Here is a 25,275-nt window from a genome sequence, read left to right as displayed (position 1 = left end):
AGAGGAGAGGCCATTAGCTTTGGATATTCAGTCCTTGGCCAATAGACTTGTGTGACTGGATATTTCAAAGCCCAGCTGAGTTCTTGCATGTGTTGTAGCTCAGTCTTCACTATTTGAGAAGATCAAGGCTCGCCAGTATGATGATCCACACTTAATGGTTCTTCGAGAAACGGTACTACGGTGTGGTGCCAAGGAAGTTACTATTGGTGCGGATGGTGTTCTGCGACTCCAGGATCGTCTATGTGTTCCTAATGTGGATGGATCGAGGAAAAATATCCTAGAGGAGGCACACAGTTTTTGGTATTCTATTCATCCAGGTGCTACGAAGGTGTATCGTGATTTGAGGCAGCATTATTGGTGGAGGCGAATGAAAAAGGACATAGTTGAGTATGTAGTTAGGTGTCTAAATTTTCAGCAAGTTAAATATGAGCACCAGAGGCCAGGTAGCCTACTTCAGCAGATGACTATACCGGAGTGGAAATGGGAACGCATCACTATAGACTTTGTAGTTGGGTTGCCGCGGACCTTGCGGAAGTTTGATGCAGTTTGGGTCATTGTCGAAAGGTTGACCAAGTCGGCACACTTTATTCCTGTTGTGACTACGTATACTTCAGAGAGGTTCGCCTAGATATATGTTCAGGAGATAGTTCGGTTGCATGGTGTGCCAATTTCTATCATGTCAGATAGTGGCCCTCAGTTTACTTCATATTTCTGGAGAGCAGTACAGGGTGAATTGGGGACCCAGGTAGAGCTCAGCACAGCCTTTCATCCACAGACTGACGGGCAGTCAGAGCGGATAATTCAGATTTTAGAGGATATGCTCAGGGCGTGTGTGATTGACTTTGGAGGTCAGTGGGATCGTTCCTTGCCTTTGGCCGAGTTTTCTTATAATAAATAACAGTTACCAATCCAGCATCGATATGGCTCCATTTGAGACTTTATATGGTCGGCGATGTCGTTGGCCCATCGGGTGGTTTGAGCCTGGAGAGGCTAAGTTATATGGTACTGATTTGGTGAAAGATGCCTTAGAAAAGGTCAAGTTGATTCAGGAGCGACTTCGTACAGTACGGTCCAAACAGAAGATTTACGCGGATCAGAAACACGTGATTTATCATTTATGGTGGGTGAAAAAGTTCTTTTGAAAGTTTTGCCGATGAAGGGAATCATGAGATTTGGGAAAAGGGGGAAATTGAGCCCAAGGTTTATAGGCCCATTTAAGGTATTGAGACGAGTTGGGGAGGTTGCTTATGAGCTTGCATTGCGACCCAGTCTATCGGGAGTTCATCCGATTTTCTATGTATCTATGCTCCGGAAGTATCATGCCGACCTATTACATGTGTTAGACTTCAACACAGTTCAACTAGATAATAGTTTGGGCTATGAAGAAGAACTAGTTGCCATTGTTGATAAACAGGTTCGCCAGTTGAGGTCCAAGAGGATTCCTGCAGTAAAATTCCAGTGGAGGGGCCAACCAGTCGAGGAAGCGACTTGGGAGGCCGAGGAAAACATGTGGAGCAGATATCCACACTTATTCAGCACTTTAGGTATAATTCTAAACCCATTCGAGGACGAACGTTTGTTTAAGAGGTGGAGAATGTAATGACCCAACCGGTCATTTTGACTTTTAGAACCCCGTTACCTAAAATAAAACTTTCCATATGTGCTTTTAATGATTTATGACTTGCAGTGATGGTTGGTTCGGGATTTGAAAGTGTTTGGGTTGAAATTGGAATACTTGGTTCCTTAAGTTGGCTTTAAAAGATCAAGTTTGACTTCGGTCAACATTTTGAGAAAACGACCCCGGAATAGAATTTTGACGATTTCAACAGCTCCGTACGGTGATTTTGGACTTAGGAACATGTTCGAAATTTTATTTGGAAGTCCGTAGTTAAATTAGGCTTGAAATGGATAAAACAAGAATTTAAGTTTGGATGTTTGACCGGGGAGTTGACTTTTTGATATCAGAGTCGGAATCTAGTTCATGAAACTTTTCATAGCTCCGTTATGTTATTTATGACTTGTGTGCAAAATTTGAGGTCAATCGGACTTGATTTGATAGGTTTAGACATCGAAGGTAGAAGTTGGAAATTTTAAGTTTCATTAAGCTTGAATTGGAGTATAATTCGTGGTTTTAGCGTCATTTTATGTGATTTGAGATTTCAAATAAGTTCGTATGATGTTTTAGGACTGGTTGGTATATTTGGTTGAGGTCTCGAGGGCCTCGGGTGAGTTTCGGATGATTAACGGATCAAAAGTTGGACTTAAAAAGCTGCTGTAATTTTCCTCTTCTACTAGATATTCGGGGCTGAGATCGAGCCCAAGATCTCGCCCAGATATTGAGCCCAGGGTCGAAGCCAGGGATGAGGCTCAGGATCGAGCCCAGATATCGAGCCCAGCTCGAGGGCCATGATCAAAGGCCCGGGCTCGATGCCATGATCGAGGCCATAACCGAGGCCCAGGCTCGAGGGCCTACTAGTGGATTAAATTGAGCAAGACGAGGTAAGTCTCTTGTCTAATCTTGTGAGGAAAAAATTACCCAATAGGCAATTAAGTTAATAATTGTTGCTAATTGTGGGGGCTACATACGCACGAGGTGACGATAGTCCGTGCGTAGCTACTATTAATGCTAAAGTCCGGGTAGTTTAGGACTCAAAACAAGAATTACTTGTGTGTGTGTATGTGTGTGTGTGTGTGTGTGTGTGTGTGTGTGTGTGTGTATATATATATATATATATATATATATATATATATATATAAATGGTTAGATAAAAATATTAAAGGATGAAAATCTCATATGCTTAAATTTTTTGTTTAAATTAATTAATTGTTAAAAGAAATTATTCATCCTCTCGAATTGATCTTAATAAATATACTCTCTTTCCGGAGGTACATAAGAAAATGTCATCCTTTCTTGTGGAGCGGACCGAATGCCTCGGCATGATAGATGCATCTATGGATCGCGCCGCACGTCACTCGGCAGTGTACACGATACTCTGGATCGGGTCGTACGAAGTCGGCAGAAATCGTGCCTAATAATAATAATTACATGATACTTTGATAGTTTATTGCAGCTTGTGAAGCTAATTGATAAATTGAAAATTTATTGAAATTGAAGGAATTTAGTTAATATATTGAGAATTGTTGCATTTGAAGGAATTTAATTATTTCTGTTGATTAAATAAATTTATTATTGACTTTGTGAATCATGCTGAGTTAAATAAATTCTATTTTATTCTATTTAATATTGTTGACCCTTAGTGAGTGTCAAAGTCGGCCATCTCATCTCTACCACTTTGAAATTAGGCTTGATATTTACTGGGTACACGTTGTTTACGTACTCATATTACACTTGCTGTATTTTTATGCAGGAACTGAGCCAAGTACTAGTGTAGGACCTATCGTCCTACACCCACGTTATCCAGAAGCGTAGTGGTAAGCTGCCTTGCTGGGCCGTTCTGCAGCTACCAATGTCTCTTCTTGTATTTACATCCTGTCTATTTTATTTCAGATAGTATGTGGAGTTTTGTATAATCTACTAGATGCTCATACATTTGTGACACTAGGTCTTGGCATACATATTGGTAGAATTTAAATTAATGGGTATCTTTTCTGTTTTCTTTAATATTGCTAGTAAAATAATAAAATTACTTAGAAATATTTTTCCCCAAATAATTGATATATGTTTAACGTATTAATTGGCTTGCCTAGTTGTAGTGTTGGGCGTCATCATGGCCTATAGGTGAAATTGAGTCGTGAAAAAAATAAATTAATGTTTTGTAACAAATGAAAGAATGACATAAAAAAAATAAGATAAAGAAAATAAATATTGAAAACAATGTATGAAAGATCTAAAAACCGAAAATAAGAGATGAAAATAAATTTCTTCTTATGTTTCATCTTTGTTGAGTATAAAAAATTTGGAAGTTAATCTCATCAATTTTAAATATTTCTTTCAACTCAAATACATAGATTATAATATAAGGGTATCTTAGAATATTTTTTTTATTTATATTGTGTGTCGTTTTAAAAAAATTACTAAAACTAACAAACTGATGTGATATTCGAATTTAAATTTAAATGCAATTTGAGCAGCTGTCATTGAGATTAAGCCAAGTATGGTGTCGAAAAATAAACTACTTGGCAATTTTAAGATAATATATGCAGTGTTATATAATAACAATCAACTAATTTAACATTTAATGATTCAAAGAATAATTTTTTTTGTATATATAGGGTATTAAAAATTTAAAATATGTAGCTAGAGATATCGATAAACTTGAAATGGAGTCATACTGAAATAAAGTTTCCGGCTAAAGAATCATTTAAATTTTTAGATAGCCGATTAAAGTAAATTTTAAATTACAAATAATATCTTCACTTGTATCATTGTAAAGATAATCATAATTGAAATATATATAAAGTTTTAGAAATTGGAATTTCAAAATAAAAATATTTTTTGAAAGATAATATCATACCAAATAAGAGTTCAAGTCGTAGTAAAAGAGTCACGTCGTAATCAAAGAATCATTTATATTGTGTCGACCTTTGTGTTTTGCCATAAATATGAGTTATTATTTCGCTTTGTGGCTAATTTTAGGTTCTAATGACACCAATAAGAATAGTGCAAAAAGAAAATAATCACTACGAGATTTGAGAAAATGTTAGTCTTTTTTCATGTAGTGTTTCTTAATTAATATCTAACAATTATCTATAATTATTTAGAAGATTTAAATTTTAAGATTATTAACATATAATTCAAATAACTCAGATATTTAATATGGTTAATGTCAAATATCAAAATGGAGTCATACTGGTAAAAATAATTCACTGGTTAAAGAATTTTTAAAATTTTTAGCTAGTCAACTAAAATGAGTTTTGAATTAAGGATAATATTTTTACTTATATTATTATAAAAATAATTATTATTGAAAAATAAAGTTTTAGAAACTAAAATTTTAAAAAAGAAGTATTTCTTAAGAGATATCAACACACCAAATAAGAGTTCAAGTAGCAGTAAAAGAGTCAAGTCGTATCCAAAGAGTCATTCATAGTCTCAACATTCGATTGTGTTTTCATAAATATGAGTTATTATTTTACTTCGTGACTATTTTTAGGATCCAATGACATCTGCGAGAATGATATCAAAAAAGAAAAATAGAAGAAATGGTTAATTGTTTTCATATAGTGTTTTTTATTAATATCCAATGACTATCTATATTTACCGAGAAAGTTTAAATTTTAAGATTATTTGTATATAATCCAAATAACTTCAATATTTTACACGATTAGTGTCCGCGCATCCGTGTGGGTGCTAATACTAGTAAATATAAAGCTAGGAATTGGCAAGATTATGTGGCAGTCCTCTAAAGCCATCATTCTTATTTATCTTTTCTCCTATTCTTTTGGACTTTCATCCTAATTTTAGTGCAAGCTCCATTATTAAAATGTTTTTCCTCATAATTATTGTTACGAGTTTAAATAAGGAAAGAAGAGGAAATTTGGAATTGAATTAATGCTTATCCTCATAATTATTGTTACGAGTTTAAATAAGGAAAGAGGAGAAAATTTTGGAATTGAACTACATCTTTCATTATATACATTAATTATGAATATTAAATAAGGGAGCGCAAGAAATTTAATTTAATTGGGTAAAATAAGCAGCTTTAGTGACTTAAAAAAGAAAAGGGGTAAAATAAAGCTCGTAAGGAGTATTAGTGTGATGACCCAAAATGTCATCTTTAAATTTAATAAATAATTCTGTGTTCTAAGACCTCGAAAATCATCATTTATCATTCCTCGACTTGCGTGTGCAGTCCGTAAAATTTTTCGAAAAGGTTTCATGTGAAAAATGAATTAAAATGTAAAATAGAGCTTTAAAACTCAACTGAGTTGACTTTGGTCAACATTTTGAGCAAACGGACCCGGATCAGTATTTTGACAATTTCGGTAGGTCCCTATCATAATTTGGGACTTGGGCGTATGCACGGAATCGAATTCCGAGGTCCTAGCTCGAGATATGGAATTTTGATAAAAACTTAAAAGCTTGAAATCTTAATGATTTCTAAGAAATTACTGATATTTGATTTATTGACCTCGGGTCTGTATTTTAGTTTCGGAGCCTGATATAAGTCCACTATAATATTTATGACGTGCCTGCCGAATTTGGTGAGAATCAGAGTTGATTTGACGTGATTCGGACGTTCGGTTGTAAAAATATAAGTTTTAAAATTTTCTTGAAAACTTCCTTTGATTTGGTGTCCGATTCGTAGTTCTAGGTGTTATTTTGGCAATTTGATTGCGCAAGCAAGTTCGTATGATGTTTTAGGACTTATGTGCATGTTTGGTTTGGAGCCCCGAGGGCTCGGGTGAGTTTCGGATAGGCTACGGGATGTTTTCGGACTTAGAAAATCTGGTTTTCTGCAGACTTCAGGCTTCTGGTGTGTTCTTCTTCGCGTTCGCGAAGGTACTCTCGCGAACGCGAAGAGAAATGTTGGATTGGCACTTTTTGTGCTTCACGTTCGCGACTAAGGAAACGCGTTCACGAAGGGTTGAGGTGCAAAGCATCACGTTCGCGATCGAATCCCCGCGTTCGCGAAGGGAAAGAAGCTGGCCAGGAATATTAGCCTTCACGTTCGCGAAGGGCATCTCGCGTTCGCGAAGGCCAAGCCAGGCAAGCATCGCATTCGCGAGGTAGCCCTCGCGTTCGCGAAGAGTAAAATTATACAACACAAATTGTGCTTCGCGTTCGCGAGAGTGCCATCGCGAACGCGAAGGGTAATAATCCCAGAAACAGAACTTAAGTTCTGAAAATGGGGTTTCGACCCATTTTCAATTCTTTTCCATTTTTGAGCTCGGGTAAGGTGATTTTTAGGCGATTTTCAGGGAAAAATATTGGGGTAAGTGTTCCTTATCCTATATTGATTATATTTCATGATTTCATACTCATTTATATCATGAATCCGTGAATTTATGAAAGAAAAATCAGATTTTTATAAAATCTTCCAAAAACGAAAATTTAAGATTTGAAGGTCCATTTGATATCGGAATTGGACAAATTTGGTATGGTTGAACTCGTATCGGAACAGGTGTTCGGATTTCGTAAGTTTTTTTGGGATTTGAGACGTGGGTCCCACTGTCGAATATTTTAATAAATTTCGGATTTTTATCCGAAAAATTTATAAATTCATATGAAATTAATTCCTATGATTCGTATTGCATATATCGAATTATTTGTGAATAGATTTGAAACTTTCAGAGTCAAATTTAAAAGGAAAAGTTGTGGTTGAATAATTGATTGGAATTTGCAAAGCGAGGTAAGTGTCGTGGTTAACCTTGACTTGAGGGAATAGAACCCTTAAATTATTTGTTATGTGAATTGCATGTGAACGACGTATAGGCGAGGTGACGAGTGTCTATACGTCGTCAAATTAATTGTTTGCCTACTTACTTGAAAAATCATAAATTATTTTAAATCATAAATTAATTATTATAATAATTATTTCTCTCCTATTCTCTGTCAAATATTAATTCTTGAATTCCTGCATTAATTGTTACATGCTATTTGAATTATGTGTTTTAATTATTATTTAACATTTAGCATACTAAATATTAAACTACCTATTTTCTCCTTGATTTTCATAATAATTTGTTATTTGACATTGTTTGTTTCATAATTAAATCATAATTATTGTATGCTTGTTGTCTTATAATTTTATATCAATTGTTGCAATTATTTGGGAAAGTTTTTCTATAAGAATTGGTAAATGAATATGTTGGAGGAGTAGGTTGCACGCCGCAACAGAATTGATTATAATGAATATATTGTGGATCGGGTTGCACGCCGCAACAGACTTATTAAAAGTCAATATTATGGATCGGGTTGCACGCCGCAATAGACTTATTAAAAGTCCATATTGGAGGATCGGGTTGCACACCGCAACAGACTTATTAAAAGTCAATATTGTGGATCGGGCTGCACGCCGTAACAGACTTATTAAAAGTCAATATTGTGGATCGAGTTGCACGCCGCAACAGACTTAATAAAAGTCAATATTGGAGGAGCAGGTTTCACGCCGCAACAGAACCGAATGTGAATATATTGTGAGAGCGGGTTGCACGCTGCAACAGAATTGAATGTGAATATATTGTGAGAGCGGGTTGTACGCTGCAACTGAATTGATGGAAACGATAATTGGTTATGACTGCTGAGTTGGCTTCGATTGTTATAAATGAGTTACTTGATTTATTTCTATTGTTGTTGTTATTTCTAATATTGCGCATAGGTAATATAAGTGACCCGCCTTAGCCTCGTCACTATTTCGTCGAGGTTAGGCTCAGCACTTACCTGTACATGGGGTCGGTTGTACTGATACTACATTCTGCACTTCTTGTGTAGATTTTGGAGTTAGTCCCAGCAGCATACCATAGACTTGCTCGGATTTTAGCTATTCAGAGGAGACTTGAGGTATAACTGCATGGCGTCCACAGTTCTGAAGTCCCAGTCTATTTTACTTTAGCTGTGTGTTTATTTTCAGACAGTTTTATTTTATTCGGAACTTTATTTGTATTATTCTAGAAGTTCGTGACTTGTGACACCAAATTCTGGGATGGTTTTTAGACACCGTTGTTTGATGGATTATTTCACTATATTTCAAACTTTGCTTCCGCATTTATTTCCTTGTTATTAATAAATTTAAAATTATTTTAAAAATAGATAATATTATTCTAACGTTGGCTTGCCTAGCAAGTGAAATGTTAGGCGCCATCACGGTCCGAAGGTGGGAATTTTAGGTCGTGACAGTTGGTATCAGAGCCCTAGGTTACATAGGTCTCACGAGTCACGAGCAAGCTTAGTAGAGTCTGAAGGATCGGTACGGAGACGTCTGTACTTATCTCTCAGAGGCTATGAAGTTTAGGAACAATATCACTTCTTTCTTTTTCTGTCGTGCGATTTTATTCTATCATCGATGATTAAACCATTATACTCTTATTCTCTCGCAAATGGTGAGAACACGTAATACCTCTACCGATGGACAGGGACCAGAACCCCCGGTGGCAACTATGGGCAGGGGTAGAGGTCGAGGCCGAGGTCATGCTAGAGGCCGAGGTAGAGCTCAGTCTAGAGCTCGAGCAGCTGCACCTGTTGTAGAACCTCAGGTGGACCTTCAGGAGGAGGCTCCAGTTCAGAATATACCAGTTGGACCAGTTCAGGTCCCGGAAAGATTCATAGCCACTCCAGTACTTCAGGACGCTTTAGTCCGTTTGGTAATTCTTATGGAGGGCGTGGCCCAGAATGGTACATTTCCAGTGGCACCAGCCGTTTCACAGGCTGGGGGAGGAGCACAAACTCCCATTACTCCCGCTCCGGAGCATATGGCTCCCCAGAATCAGGCTCCAGCAGCCCCGCCAGTTGGGGTAGTTCAACCAGTTGTTGCGGCACAGACCGGTGATAGGCCCGCCATGTCTTTTGAGGCGAGACTAGATAAGTTTACCAAGCACTTTCCAGTTCACTTTAGTGGTACACCTTCTGAGGACCCACAGGATTATCTTGAACGCTGCCATGAGGTCTGCGGAACATGGGTATAATTGAGACCAATAGGGTTGATTTTGTTGTATTTCAGATGATGGGTTCCGCCAAGAGGTGGTGGAGAGATTATAAATTGACCCGACCATTCGAATCGCCTGCACTTACCTGGGAGCAGTTCTCTTAGCTATTTCTGGAGAAGTTCCTCCCTATCACACTGAGAGAGGAATTCCGCAAGCAATTTGAGCGTCTACAGCATGGCAGTATGACTGTTACTCAGTATGAGTCCTATTTTGTGGATTTGGCCTGTCATGCTCTCTTTTTACTACCTACGGAGGGAGAAAGAGTGAGGAGGTTTATTGAGGAACTCACTCACCCTATCAAACTTCAGATGGCCAAGGAGACCGGAAGTGAGATTACTTTTTAGGCGGCTGCTAATGTCGCCAGGAGGATCGAGATGGTTCTTGCACAGGAGAGAGGGCAGAGGTCTGATAAGAGGCCTCGTCAGTTCGGTGGTTTCAGTGGTGCCTTATCTGGATAAAGGGGTAATTTTGGTAGGGGTCATCCTCCCAAACCGTTTCATTCAGCACTTCATGCATCTCCCGGTGCTTCAGGGAGTCACGGTCCTATTATGCCTTACTCTGGGCAACAAGTATTCAGTGCACATCCAGCTCCTATCAGTGCACCACCACTCCAGAGTTACTACAGTGGTTATCCAACCCACTTGGGTCAGCATCAGATTCAGCAGCCACGGCATTAGGATGGGTGTTATGAGTGTGAGAACATTGGTCACATCAGGAGGTATTGCCCTAGATTGGCGAGTAACAGATCTCGACAGGATTCTCGTGCCATCATACCAGCACCGGTTGCTTCACCGCCTGCTCAGCCCGCTAGAGGCAGGGGTCAGGCAGCTAGAGATAGAGGTCAGGCCATTAGGGGTGGAGGTCGCCATTAGAGGTGGAGGTTAGATCGCTAGAGATGGAGGCCAGCCAGTTAGAGGCCATCCCAAAGATGCAGTTTAGAGTGATGGGGCCCAACCCCGATTTTATGCTTTTCCAGCTAGGCCTGAGGCCGAGTCATCTGGTGTTGTGATCACAGGTATTATTCCACTTTGCCATAGAGATGCTTCAGTTCTATTTGATCCCGGATCTACTTATTCCTATGTGTCCTCCTATTTTGCTTCATATTTGGTTGTGCCTTGTGATTCTCTGAGTGCTTCTATGTGTGTATCTACACAGGTGGGAGACTCTGTTGTAGTAGATCATGTCTATCATTCGTGTATGGTTAATATTAGTAATCTTGAGACTAGTGTGGATCTTCTATTTCTTGATATGGTAGATTTTGATGTCATCTTGGATATGGATTGGTTGTCTCCTTACTATGTTATATTGTACTGTCATGCCAAGATAGTGACCCTAGATATGCCGGGGTTACCTCGGTTAGAGTGGAAAGGAACTTCTGGCCATTCTGCCAGCATGGTTATTTCTTATATGAAAGCTCGGCGTATGGTAGAGAAATGGTGTCTAGCCTATTTGGCTTATATTCGCGATCCCAATGCGGATGTTCCTTCTATGTACTTAGTACAAGTTGTTTGTGAATTTCCAGAAGTATTTCCTGCAGATCTGCCGGGGATGCCACCTGACAGAGATATTGACTTATGTATTAATTTGGCTCCGGGCATCCAGCCCATTTCTATTCCACCATACCGTATGGCCCTGCCGGAGTTGAAAGAATTGAAAGAGCAGTTACAAGACTTGCTTGATCAGAGATTCATTAGACCCAGTATCTCGCCCTGGGGTACACCAGTATTATTTGTAAAGAAGAAAGATGGCTCTATGCGGATGTGTATAGACTATCGGCAGTTGAACAAGGCCACTATCAAAAACAAATATCCGCTGCCAAGAATTGATGACTTATTTGATCAGCTTCAGGGTGCCAAGGTATTTTTGAAGATCGATTTAAGGTCTGGTTACCATCAGTTGAAGATTAGGGCCTCTGATGTCCCTAAAACAGCTTTTCGAACTCGGTATGAGCATAACGAATTCCTAGTGATGTCATTTGGGTTGACAAATGCCCCAGCAGCATTTATGGATTTGATGAATCGGGTGTTCAAGCCTTATTTAGATTCTTTTGTGGTTGTATTCACTGATGATATCTTGATTTATTCCAGCAGTCGAGAAGAACATGAGCAGCATCTTCGAAGTGTGCTTCACACCTTGAAAAATAATCAGTTATATTCCAAGTTTTCAAAATGTGAGTTTTGGTTAGACTCAATTGTCTTTTTGGGGCATGTTATATCAGCATAAGGCATAAAGGTGGATCCTAAAAATATTGAGGCTGTTCAGAATTGGCCTAGACCTACTTCAGTTACAGAGATCCGGAGTTTCCTGGGTTTAGTAGGTTATTATCGTCGGTTCGTGGAAGGATTTTCATCTATAGCAAGCCCATTGACCAGATTGACGCAAAACGGTGTCCCATTCAGATGGTCAGACGAGTGTGAGTTGAGCTTTCAGAAGCTCAAGACCGCTTTGACTACGGCGCCAGTATTGGTATTACCCACGAGTTCAGGATCGTATACGGTATATTGTGACGCATCTCACATTGGGCTTGGTGCAGTATTAATGCAAGATGGCAAGGTAATTGCATATGCGTCGCGGCAGTTAAAAGTTCACGAGAAGAATTATCTTGTTCATGATTTAGAATTGGCAGCCATTGTTCATGCGCTGAAGATTTGGAGGCATTACCTCTATGGTGTCTCGTGTGAGGTATTTACTGATCATCGTAGCCTCCAGTATCTGTTCAAACAAAAGGATCTTAATTTGAGGCAGAGAAGATGATTGGAGTTGTTGAAAGACTATGATATCACCATTTTGTATCACCCCGGAAAGGCCAATATGGTGGCCGATGCCTTGAGTAGAAAGGCTGTGAGTATGGGCAGTCTTGCGTATATTCCGGTTGGTGAGAGGCCATTAGCTGCAGATGTTCAGACTTTGGCTAATCAGTTCGTGAGGTTAGATGTTTCAGAACCCAGTCAGGTTCTAGCTTGCACAATTGCTCGATCTTCTTTAGATGAGCGCATCAGAGAGAGGCAGTATGATGATCCTTACTTACTTATCCTTAAGGACACGGTATGGTACGGTGATGCCAAACAGGTTGCTGTGGGGGGAGATAGGGTTCTGCGAATGCAGGGTTGTATTTGTGTGCCAAATGTGGATAGACTTCGTGAATTAATTCTTGAAGAAGCACACAGTTTCAGGTATTCTATTCATCCAGGTACCGCCAAAATGTGTCAAAATTTGCGGAAACATTATTGGTTGATAAGAATGAAAAAGGATATAGTTGCATATGTAGCTCGGTGTCTGAATTGTCAGCAAATTAAGTACGAGCATTAGAGAGCTGATAGTTTGCTTCAGAAGTTAGAAATTCCTCAGTGGAAGTGGGAGCGTATCACTATTGATTTTGTTGTTGGGCTCCCACAGACTCAGAGAAGATTTGACTTAGTTTGGGTCATTGTGGACAAGTTGACCAAGTCAGCACATTTCATTCCAGTAGCAGTTACCTATTCTTCAGAGAGGTTAGCTGAAATTTACATTCATGAGATTTTCCGCCTTCACGGTGTGCCCGTGTCTATTATTTTAGATCGAGGTACGCAGTTTACCTCACATTTCTAGAGGATTGTACAGTGTGAGTTAGGCATGCGGGTGAAGTTAAGTACAACATTTCATCCACAGACAGACGGACAGTCAGAGCACACTATTTAGATATTGGAAGATATGCTCCGCACTTGTGTTATAGACTTTGGAGGTTCTTGGGATCATTTATTTCTACTTGCGGAGTTTGCTTATAATAATAGGTACCAGTCGAGCATCCAGATGGTTCATATGAGGTATTACACGGAAGGCGACACTGATCGCCAGTTGGTTGGTTTGAACTGGGAGAGGCTCGGTTGTTGGGTACCGATTTGGTACAGGATGCCTTAGATAAGGTAAAAATTATTCAGGATCGACTTCGCACAGCTCAGCCAAGGCAAAAGAGTTATGCCGACCGTAAAGTTCGTGATATTGTATTCATGGTTGGAGAAAGAATATTGCTTCGGGTTTCACCTATGAAAGGTGTAATGAGGTTCGAAAAGAAGGGCAAGTTGAGCCCTAGGTATATCGGACCCTTTTAAATTCTTGAAAGGGTGGGTGAAGTAGCCTACAGGCTTGCATTACCACCTAGTTTATCATCGGTTTATCCGGTGTTCCATGTGTCTATGCTCCGAAAATATCATGGTGATCCGTCCCATGTGTTAGATTTCAGCTCAGTCCAATTGGACAAATATTTGACTTACGAGGAGGAGCCGATGGCTATTCTAGCCCGGCAGGTCCGATAGTTGAGGTCTAAGAGTTATCCTTCAGTTCAGGTGCAATGGAGAGGTCAGCCGGTAGAGGCATCTACCTGGGAGTCCGAGTCGGACATGCAGAGTAAATATCCACACCTTTTCTCCAGCTCAGGTACTTTTTCTAACTCCGTTCGAGGACGAACGTTTGTTTTAGAGGTGGAGAATGTGATGACCCAAAATGTCATCTTTAAATTTAATAAGTAATTATATGTTCTAAGACCTCAAAAAGTACCATTTTTTATTCCTCAACTTGCGTGCGCAGTCCGTAAAATTATCCGGAAAGTTTTCATGTGAAAAATAAATAAAAATATGAAATAGAGCTTTAAAACTCAATTGAGTTGACTTTGGTCAATATTTTGAGCAAACGGATCCGGATCAGTGTTTTAACAATTTTAGTAGGTCCGTATCGTAATTTGGGACTTAGGCGTATGCCCGGAATCGAATTCCGAGGTCCCTAACTCGAGATATGGAATTTTGATGAAAAATTAAAAGCTTGAAAGCTTAATGATTTTTAAAAAATTACTGATGTTGGATTTATTGACCTCGGGTCCGTGTTTTAGTTTCAGAGCCTGGTATAGGTCCACTATAATATTTATGACGTGTCTGCCGAATTTGGTGAGAATCAGAGTTGATTTGAAATGATTCGAACGTCCGGTTGTAAAAATATAAGTTTTAAAGTTTTCTTGAAAACTTCATTTGATTTGGTGTCTGATTCGTAGTTCTAGATGTTATTTTGGCGATTTGATCACGGGAACAAGTTCGTATGATATTTTAGGACTTATGTGCATGTTTGGTTTGGACCCCCGAGGGCTCGGGTAAGTTTCGGATGGGCTACGGGATATTTTCGGACTTAGGAAATCTGATTTTCTGCAGACTTCAGGCTTCTGGTGTGTTCTTCTTCGCGTTCGCGAAGGTACTCTCGCGAACGCGAAGAGCAAATTTGGACTGGCACTTTTTGTGCTTCGCGTTCGTGACTAAGGGAATGCGTTCGCGAAGGGTTGAGGTGCAAAACTTCGCGTTCGCGATCGAATCCCCGTATTCGCGAAGGGAAAGAGGCTGGCCAGGAAAATTAGCCTTCGCGTTCGTGAAGGCCAGCCAAGCATCGCGTTCGCGAGGTAGCCCTCGCATTCGCGAAGAGTAAAATTGGACAGCACAAATTATGCTTTGCGTTCGCGAGAGTACCTTCGCGAACGCGAAGGGTAAAAATCCCAGAAATAGAACTTAAATTCTTGAAATGGGGTTTCGACCCATTTTCAATTCTTTCCCATTTTTGAGCTCGGGTAAGGTAATTTTTGGGCGATTTTCAGGGAAAAACATTGGGGTAAGTGTTCCTTATCCTATATTGATTATATTTCATGATTTCATACTCATTTATATCATGAATCCGTAAATTTATGGAAGAAAAATCAGATTTTTATAAAATCTTCCATAAACGAAAATTTAAGATTTGAAAGTCCATTTGATATCGGAATTGGACAAATTTGGTATGGTTGAACTCGTATCCAAACGTGAGTTTTTTCGGGATTTGAGACGTGGATCCCACTGTTGAATATTTAAATAAATTTCGGATTTTTATCTGAAAAATTTATAAATTCATATGGAATTAATTCCTATGATTCATATTGAATATATCGAATTATTTGTGAATAGATTTAAAGCTTTTGGAGAAAAATTTAAAAGGAAAAGTTGTGGTTGAATAATTGATTGGAATTTGCAAAGCGAGGTAAGTGTCGTAGTTAACCTTGACTTGAGGGAATAGAACCCTTAAATTATTTGTTATGTGAATTGTATGTGAACGACGTATAGGCGAGGTGACGAGTGTCTATACGTCGTCAAATTAATTGTTTGCCTACTTACTTGAAAAATTATAAATTGTTTTAAATTATAAATTAATTATTATAATAATTGTTTATCTCCTATTCTTTGTCAAATATTAATTCTTGAATTCCTGCATTAATTGTTACATGCTATTTGAATTATGTGTTTTAATTATTATTTGACATTTAGCATATTAAATATTAAAATGCCTATTTTCTCCCTGATTTCCATAATAATTTGTTATTTGACATTGTTTGTTTCATAATTAAATCATAATTATTGTATACTTGTTGTTCTATAATTTTATATCAATTGTTGTAATTATTTGAGAAATTTCTTCTATAAGAATTGGTAAATGAATATGTTGGAGGAGCGGGTTGCACGCCGCAACAGAATTGATTATAATGAATATATTGTGGATCGGGTTGCACGCCGCAACAGACTTATTAAAAGTCAATATTATGGATCAGGTTGCACGCCGCAATAGGCTTATTAAAAGTCCATATTGGAGGATCGGGTTGCACGCCGCAACAGACTTATTAAAAGTCAATATCGTGGATCGAGTTGCACGCCGCAACAGACTTATTAAAAGTCAATATTGTGGATCGGGATGCACGACGCAACAGACTTATTAAAAGTTAATATTGGAGGAGCGGGTTACACGCCGCAACAGAATCGAATGTGAATATATTGTGAGAGCGGGTTGCACGCTACAACAGAATTGAATGTGAATATATTATGAGAGCGGGTTGCACGCTGCAACTGAATTGATGGAAACGATAATTGGTTATGACTGCTGAGTTGGCTTCGATTGTTATAAATGAATTACTTAATTTATTTCTATTATTGTTGTTGTTTCTAATATTACGTATAAGTAATGTAAGTGACCCGCCTTAGCCTCGTCACTACTTCGTCGAGGTTGGGCTCAGCACTTACCTGTACATGGGGTCGGTTGTACTGATACTACATTCTGCACTTCTTGTGCATATTTTAGAGTTAGTCCCAGCGGCGTACCGTAGACTTGCTCGGATTTTAGCTATTCAGAGGAGACTTGAGGTATAACTGCATGGCGTCCGCAGTTCTGAAGTCCCCGTCTATTTTACTTTAGCTGTGTGTTTATTTTCATATAGTTTTATTTTATTCAGACCTTTATTTGTATTATTTTAGAAGCCCGTGCACTTGTGACACCAAATTCTGGGATGGTTTTTAGACACCATTGTTTGATGGATTATTTCACTATATTTCAAACTTTGCTTGCACATTTGTTTCCTTGTTATTAATAAATTTAAAATTATTTTAAAAATGGATAATATTATTCTAACGTTGGCTTGCCTAGCAAGTGAAATGTTAGGCGCCATCACGATCTGAAGGTGAGAATTTCGGGTCATAACAATTAGCAATTAAATCAGAAACGGCTTCTCCCCACTCCTATTTTTCTTCACAAATCCGATGAAAGCTCTTTGTTTCATTTTTCCAATTGTTAGTAGAAGTAATTATACAATTATGAGTATTAAATTGTATTTAACCGGTTATTTATTTTTTGATCTTTCTCATTCTCTACTTGACCACCCAATTTCTAATCCATTTATATATTGTGGTCTCTGGTTTCATTTCAACAACACGGCTAGTGACTAGTGAGTTCTCAAATTCTTATTCACCTTAACAGTATTTCGTATTACAGGTTGTAAAAATTATAGTGAAACCAAATATTTCAGCAAATGTTCATATATCCACACTTATAATACTCTTTTGGTGGTTTGTCAATTTGAATTTATTTTCTTTATGCTACCGAAAGACATATTAAATTATATTTATGTATATAGATATGGAGTAGACTGAGGTGATGCTCATAGTGATATTAAAAATATTTTTCTATCAATTTCTACGAGTCGATGAAGAAGTTTGACAAGCATTTATTCAATGATAGACGATTAATTTTGGCAAGCTTTTCTATCTGTCCATTATTTTTGTAGTTCGCATGAAACTTCCATTTTCAAGTCGTTGTTTTTTTTGTTTTTGTGTGTTGTATATCGATTATTGTGCTGCAATGGTACTCTTGTATTACAAGCATTTTTCTTATTTTTTTTTAATTTTTGAAGAGTAGAAAATATATAGTATAGAAGTTTTTATATTTTGCTGGATTAGTAGATTATTGGTCATTGTTGGAAGAATGCAATTTGTTTATGACTTGTAGAGATATAACGTGGCACATCTCCATAATTAAAATGACCAATTATTTTTCATCACTTTTTTTTGGTATTTTTCTCTTCTACCCAATTAGAAGTGTAACAATTTTCATTATTTTCAATTCTTTTATTTAAGGTTTTGCATATATAGTAACTCCAAGTATTAAATTGAATGTGGGAAAACATAAAATTTCTTCCCCTCGTTAAGATTTTTGAGTGGTATATTGCCAAAATGTTAAATTGAAAGAGCAATTGTAGGAAAGAGAAATAAATAGGAAAGAAAGAAAAAATAGTTTGTAGAGCAGTGTAAGATAGGTGTTGAGAGAAAAAGGGAAGAAAAAATAGTAGGAAGATTAGGCAATTAAAATGGAAGGAAAAAGAAGATCAATAAAAGAAAAGATTGTAAAGAGATTTTCTTTTCTATTTTTGGTTTCTTTACTTTTCACTTCACTTTTATTAAATTTTTACTCTTTTAGTGAAAAGAACAAATTAAATGCATATAATACATTCATGTATCTAATATATAACTAAACTAAGAATCGCGTATTAAAACCATATGTGCATGCCTCTCCCCCACACAAAAGTACAAATCTCCGTACTATTTTTTCTTTATATAAAAACGTTCTGGTGATTGAAAATACAATATTTAAGCTTTAACTTCTAATAAGAATATTGTATTTTGTGACTAGATCAATATATAGAATTGTTTCTTATATGCATTTAAGTAGAAAGAAGTTATCTCTCCTATTTGGATAAAATTTATAAATAATTATTTTAAATTCTATAATATCTATTATAACTACGCGAAGCACGGACCAATTCTCTAGTTCATTAATATATTGAAGGCCTCTTTCCAATATTGCAGACACATGACTCCAGAACAAGCTAAAACAATTCATGACTCAAGTTCGTGAGATTTGACTTAACAGCTTAGTTCATATATAGAAGTAGAGTTCACATAAAAAATTTAAATTAACACATGACTTACATCATCAGAGGAATGAATTTAATGGGGATAGAACATAAAATTTCAAAACATGAAGTCCACTTACATAACATGGTAAGTACGTTACGGGACTAAAGAACTGCTCTCAAAAGAATTTGGTTGGCCACGGTCCAAAATAGATTTTATAGGGTTATTCTATAGTCGTCATTCACATCATGATAGTAACTTACTTTTATATTTAATTCAAAGGATCAAATAATTTCCAATCACTTGGAGCAATTTTATCATGAAGACTTCCTCAGTATACAAAAACAGAAGAAAGTAAAGCTTTGCAATGTATTTTTATGAAGATCATACCATATGTAAACATAAACTTTAATTTATACCAGGATTTTGAACATGATAACCTTACGTATAATTCATACAGAAAAACATACCTGAAGCGGAAGCTATTATCGCGGAGTGGAAGCGTTAATTGAAATTGGTTTCTCGCCCTTTGTCCTAGCTTTCGTTACCGTCGCCTTTAGTGATGGAAAAGAAGAATAGAATATGTGGTAACCCTAATGGATGGGGTGTCACGACCCCATTCACCCTCCATAGGATGTCGTAATGGCAACTAGTCTCTAAGACTATGTAAGCCTAATAAATTGCGGAATAACATAATAAGAGTCTGAAACTCAAACCTCAATAGCTGTAATAAATGGAAGCTGCAAGTCAAAGAACTAAAATCTCTCAAAACTCGGTAGAAATAAGTCACAAGTTTCTAAGAGAAATACTAAATGTCTCTATACATCAGAGTCTACTACAGTAAGGAAAACAACATGATAAGGATAGAGGGGCGCTCCGAGGTTTGCGGACGCTTGCAGATGTACCTTGAAGTCTCCGCACATAGGCAACTCATTGGTATCTGGACTGGTAAGGGATACCTAGTTCTGCACAAAATGATGTGCAGAAGAGTAGCGTGAGTACACCACAGCGGTACACAGTAAGTTCCAAGCCTAACCTCGGTAGAGTAGTGACGAGGTCAGGTCAAGCCCTACTGGAAAAAATAAAAAAATATGACAAAGGATATAATAGTATAATAAAATGACTGAAGAGAGAACAACACAGCAAAAAGAGGTAAACAACAGGGGCACTTCCGAGATACCGTCTCGTAGTCCCAAAAGTAAATGCTCAACAGGGGATCTCCCGAGATACCGTCTCGTAGTCCCAAAAGTAAATATGCAAGGGGATCTCCCAAGGTACCGCCTCGTAGTCCCAAAAGTAAATATGCAATACAGGGGGGATCTCCCGAGGAACCGCCTCGTAGTCTCAAAATAAATATGCAGTACAGGGGAATCTCCCGAGGAACTGCCTCGTAGTCCCAAAATAAATATGCAGTAGATGGGGATCTCCCGAGGAACCGCCTCGTAGTCCCAAAAGTAAATATGCAATAGGTAGTCGGAGAAACAATAAATTTTCAGCAAGAAATCTTACAGTTAAAGATTTAAATCAAATCAAAGAAGCGGGTAATTCAGCTAAGCATGTTGCACATATTGCAAGTAAGAGTTAAGACACGTAGACATATGATACTAGGCTAAACATGATCACTACATATACTAAAGCAACTCAATTAAAGAATTTAAAAGAAGACTACAAAACAATAACCGATATTTTCAAATTTAGCCCGTGTACGCACTCGTCACCTCGCGTACAGAGCGCTCACATATCACAAAATTTTACAACAGTATCAAATCCTAAGGGGATTTTCCCCACACAGGGTTAGACAAGCCACTTACCTTGAATTTCACTCAATCAGTCAAGTAGTATGCATTTTCCTCGATTTTTCGACTCTGATCGGCTCGAATATAGTCATAATTAATTCGATTTAGTCAATACAAATCATAGGAATTAATTTCACATGAAAATATAGATTTTTCAATAAATATCCGAATTTTAACTCAAAAATCGCCTGTGGGGCCCATGTCTTGGAACCCGACAGAAGTTACAAATATGAACGTTCATTCAATCACGAGTCCAACCATATAAATTTTACCAAATTCCGATATCAACTCGACCTCCAAATCGCAAATTCTTATTTTGAAATCCCTAGGCCCAAATCCTCTAATTTCACCTCAAAAACATATAATCTAGTCGAAATACTCAATGATAATCCAATATTATTGACTAACAATGATTACAAGTGACTTGCCTAAAGTTTTGCCATGAATTCTCTATAAAAATCACCTCAAAATCGTGTTGGAAAAGTCCAAAAATGATAAAAACTCGGAACCCTCTGTTTTTGTACATTGCCCAGAGGTTCCGCTTCTACGGAATTTTTAAACGCATCTGCGGTTCTGCTTTTGCGATAAATCTCCTGTTCTGCGATAGCCTTCGCTTCTACGGACACGGAGTCCGCTTCTGCGAACTCGCTTTTGCGATGAAGCGTCCGCTTCTGCGGTCCAAGGCCCTCTTAGCCCAGGCCGCATCTGCGACCATTGCGTCGCTTCTGCGGTCGCGCTTCTGCGATGCCTCATCCGCTTCTGCGGACCATCCGCTTCTGCGATGCCAGGCTCACCTCTGCGAGCTCGCACCTGCGAGCCAAATTCTGGAGGTGCGATTGCATCAGTAGGCAGCAGCAAGTTTCAATTGTTCTAAGTCCAAATTTGATTTGTTTACCATCCGAAACTCACCCGAGGCCCCCAGGACCTCAACGAAATATACCAACAAGTCCTAATACATCATACAAACTTAGTCAAAGCCCCAAATCACATCAAACAACGCTAAAATCACGAATCATACCCTATTTCAAGCTTAATGAACTTAAGAATTTTCAACTTCTACATTCGATGCCGAAACCTACCAAATCAAGTCCGATTGACCTCAAATTTTGCACACAAGTCATAAATGACATAACGGACCTATTCAAATTTCCAGAATAGTAGTCTGACCCCTATATCAAAAGTCAACTCCCCAGTCAAACTTCCAAACTCAAATTTCTATTTTTAGACATTCCAAGCCTAATTTAACTAAGGACCTCCAAATAATTTTTCGGACATACTCCTAAGTCTAAAATCATCATGCGAAGCTATTGGAATCATCAAAATTCTATTCCGGGGTCATTTACACATAAGTCGACATACAACCAACCTTTTTAACTTAAGCTTTAAACTTTGGAAGTAAGTATTCCAATTCATTCCAAGACCTAATCGGACCCGAACCAATACCTCGGTAAAATATAAAACCAGTGAAAGGCACAAATTGAGCAGTAATTGGGGAAACAGAGCTGTAATACCCGAAACGACCGATCGAGTCGTTATATTCTCCCCCTCTTAAACAAATATTCGTCCTCGAACGGGTTTAGAATTATGCTTGGAGTGATGAAAAGATGAGGATAACGGCTACGCATATAATGCTCGGTCTCCCTAGTCGCCTCCTCGGCCGGATGACCCCTCCACTGTACTTTTACTGAAGCAATGCTCTTCGATCTCAACTTTCTAACCTGTCTGTCCAAAATAGCCGTTGGTTCCTCAACATAAGATAGATCCTTGTCCAACTGGACTGAGCTGAAGTCTAATACATGAGACAGATCATCGTGATACTTTCGAAGCATGGAAACACGAAACACTGGATGAACTGCAGTGAGATTAGGTGGCAATGCAAGTCTGTAAGCCACCTCCCCAACTCTCTCAAGGATCTTAAAAGGCCCGATATACCTAGGGCTCAACTTGACCTTCTTCCTAAATCTCATAGCACCCTTCATGGGCGATTTCCGAAGCAAGACCCGCTCACCAACCATGAATGCAACATCACAAACCTTTCGGTCTGCATAACTCTTTTATCTAGATTGGGTTGTACGAAGTTGATACAGAATCAATTTAACCTTTCCAAAGCATCTTGAACCAAGTCTGTACCTAATAGCCTAGCTTCACCTCACTCGAACCAACCCACTGGAGACCGGCACTGCCTACCATATAAGGGCTTATACGGCGCCATTTGAATACTCGACCGATAACTGTTGTTGTAAGCAAACTTCGCAAGTGGCAAGAACTGATCCCAAACACCCCCAAAATCTATCACACATGCGCGAAGTATATCCTCTAATATCTGAATAGTTCGCTCGGACTGTCCGTCCGTCTGAGGGTGAAATGTTATACTCAACTCTACCTGAGTACCCAACTCACGTTGTACGGCCCTCCAGAACCGTGACGTAAATTGCGTACCCGGGTCAGAAATGATAGATATCGGTACGCCATAAAGCCTGATGATCTCGCAAATATAAACCTGAGCCAGCTGCTCCGAAGAGTAAGTAGTAACCATAGGAATAAAATGAGATGACTTGGTCAATCTATCCACAATTGCCCAAACTTCATCAAACTTCCTCTGAGTCTGTGGGAGCCCAACAACGAAATCCATAGTGATCCGCTCCCATTTTTATTCTGGAATCTCTAGCTTCTGAAGCAATCCACCCGATCGCTGATGCTCATACTTCACTTGTTAGTAATTTAGGCACCGAGCTACATATTCCACTATGTATTTCTTCATCCACCTCCACCAATAGTGTTGCCTCAAGTTCTGATATATCTTTGTAGCACCCGGATGAATGGAGTACCACGAACTGTGAGCCTCCTGGAGAATCAACTCATTCAAATCATCTGCATTGGGCACACATAGCCTGCCCTGCATCTGTAATACACCGTCATCTCCAATACTGACTTCTTTGGCATCACTGTGCTAAACTGTGTCCTTAAGGACAAGCAGATGGGGGTCATCATATTGACGCTCTCTGATACGATCATAAATAATCTTCCAAACTAGTTGGCCAAGGCCTGAACATCCAAGGCTAAAGACCTTTCTGCTACCGGTAAGTATACTAAGCTGCCCAAATTCTCTGCCTTACGACTCAAGGCATCGACCACTACATTGGCCTTCCCGAGATGATAGAGAATGGTGATATCATAATCCTTAAGCAACTCCAACCATCTCCGTTGCCGTAAATTATGATCCTTCTGTTTAAACAGATGTTGTAGATTCTGGTGATCTGTATAAACCTTACAATGGACAACGTACAAATAATGCCGCCAAATATTTAAGGCATGAAGAATAGCTGCTAACTCAAGGTCGTGGACCGGATAATTCTTCTCATGTTCCTTTAATTGTCTAGACGCATAGGCAATCACCCTATCGTCTTGCATCAACACTGTGCCGAGACCAATACGTGACGCATCACAATACACAGTATAAGATCCTGAACCTGTAAGCAATACCAATACTGAGGTTGTAGTCAAAGCTATCTTGAGCTTTTGAAAGCTCTCCTTATATTCCTCGGTCCACCTGAACGGAGCACCCTTCCGGGTTAATTTGGTCATAGGTGCAGCAATAGAAGAGAAACCCTGTACAAATCGGCGATAATACCCTACCAAACCAAGGAAACTCCGGATCTCCGTAGCTGAGGACGGTCTAGACCAACTCTGCATTGCTTAAATCTTCTTCGGATCTACCTTGATCCCTTCACACGAAACTATATGACCCAAAAGTCCCACTAAATTAAGCCAGAATTCACACTTTGAAAATTTTTCATATAACTTCTTTTCTCTCAAAGTCTAAGCATAGTCCTCAGGTGCTGCTCATGATCCTCCCGACTCCGGGAATGCACCAGAATGTCGTCAATAAACAAAATGACAAAGGAGTCAAGGTAGAGCTAAAATACATTGTTCATCAAATGCATAAATATTGCTGGGGCATTTGTTAGCCCAAATGACATTACAAGAAACTCATAATGACCATACCGAGTCCTGAAAGCAGTCTTCAGGATATCTGGCTCCCGAATCTTCAACGGATGATAGCCTAAACGCAAGTCAATCTTAGAGAACACCCTGGCACCCTAAAGCTTATCAAATAGGTCATCAATACGTGGAAATGGATACATGTTCTTCACTGTGACCTTGTTCAACTGGAGGTAATCAAGACACATTCGCATAGAACCATCCTTCTTCTTCACAAATAAGACAAGAGCACCCCAAGGCGATAGACGGGGCCGAATGAATCCCTTATCAAGAACTCCTGTAACTGCTCTTTTAATTCTTTCAACTCTGCTGGTGGAATAGAAATAGGATGAGTGACCGGTAACAAATCAATTCCAAAGTCAATATCCCTGTCGGGTGGCATACCCTGAAGATCTGTTGGAAATACATCAGGAAAACCCCTTACTACAGGAACTGACTCCACGGCAGGAGTATCAACACTAACATCTCTCACATAGGCCACATACGCATCACACCCCTTCTCAACCATTCGTTGAGCCTTAAGAAATAAAACAACCCTGCTAGGAACATGATCTAAGGTACCTCTCCACTCTAGCCGCGGTAGACCTGGCATAGCCAACATCACCGTCTTGGCATAACAATCAAGGATAGCATGATAGGGCAACAACCAGTCC

The sequence above is a fragment of the Nicotiana tabacum genome, chromosome 24, assembly GCF_000715075.1.
Source record: "Nicotiana tabacum cultivar K326 chromosome 24, ASM71507v2, whole genome shotgun sequence".
Taxonomy (NCBI): Eukaryota; Viridiplantae; Streptophyta; class Magnoliopsida; order Solanales; family Solanaceae; genus Nicotiana; species Nicotiana tabacum.
The sequence above is the reverse complement of the archived record's forward strand: the minus strand, read 5'-3'. Positions refer to the sequence as shown.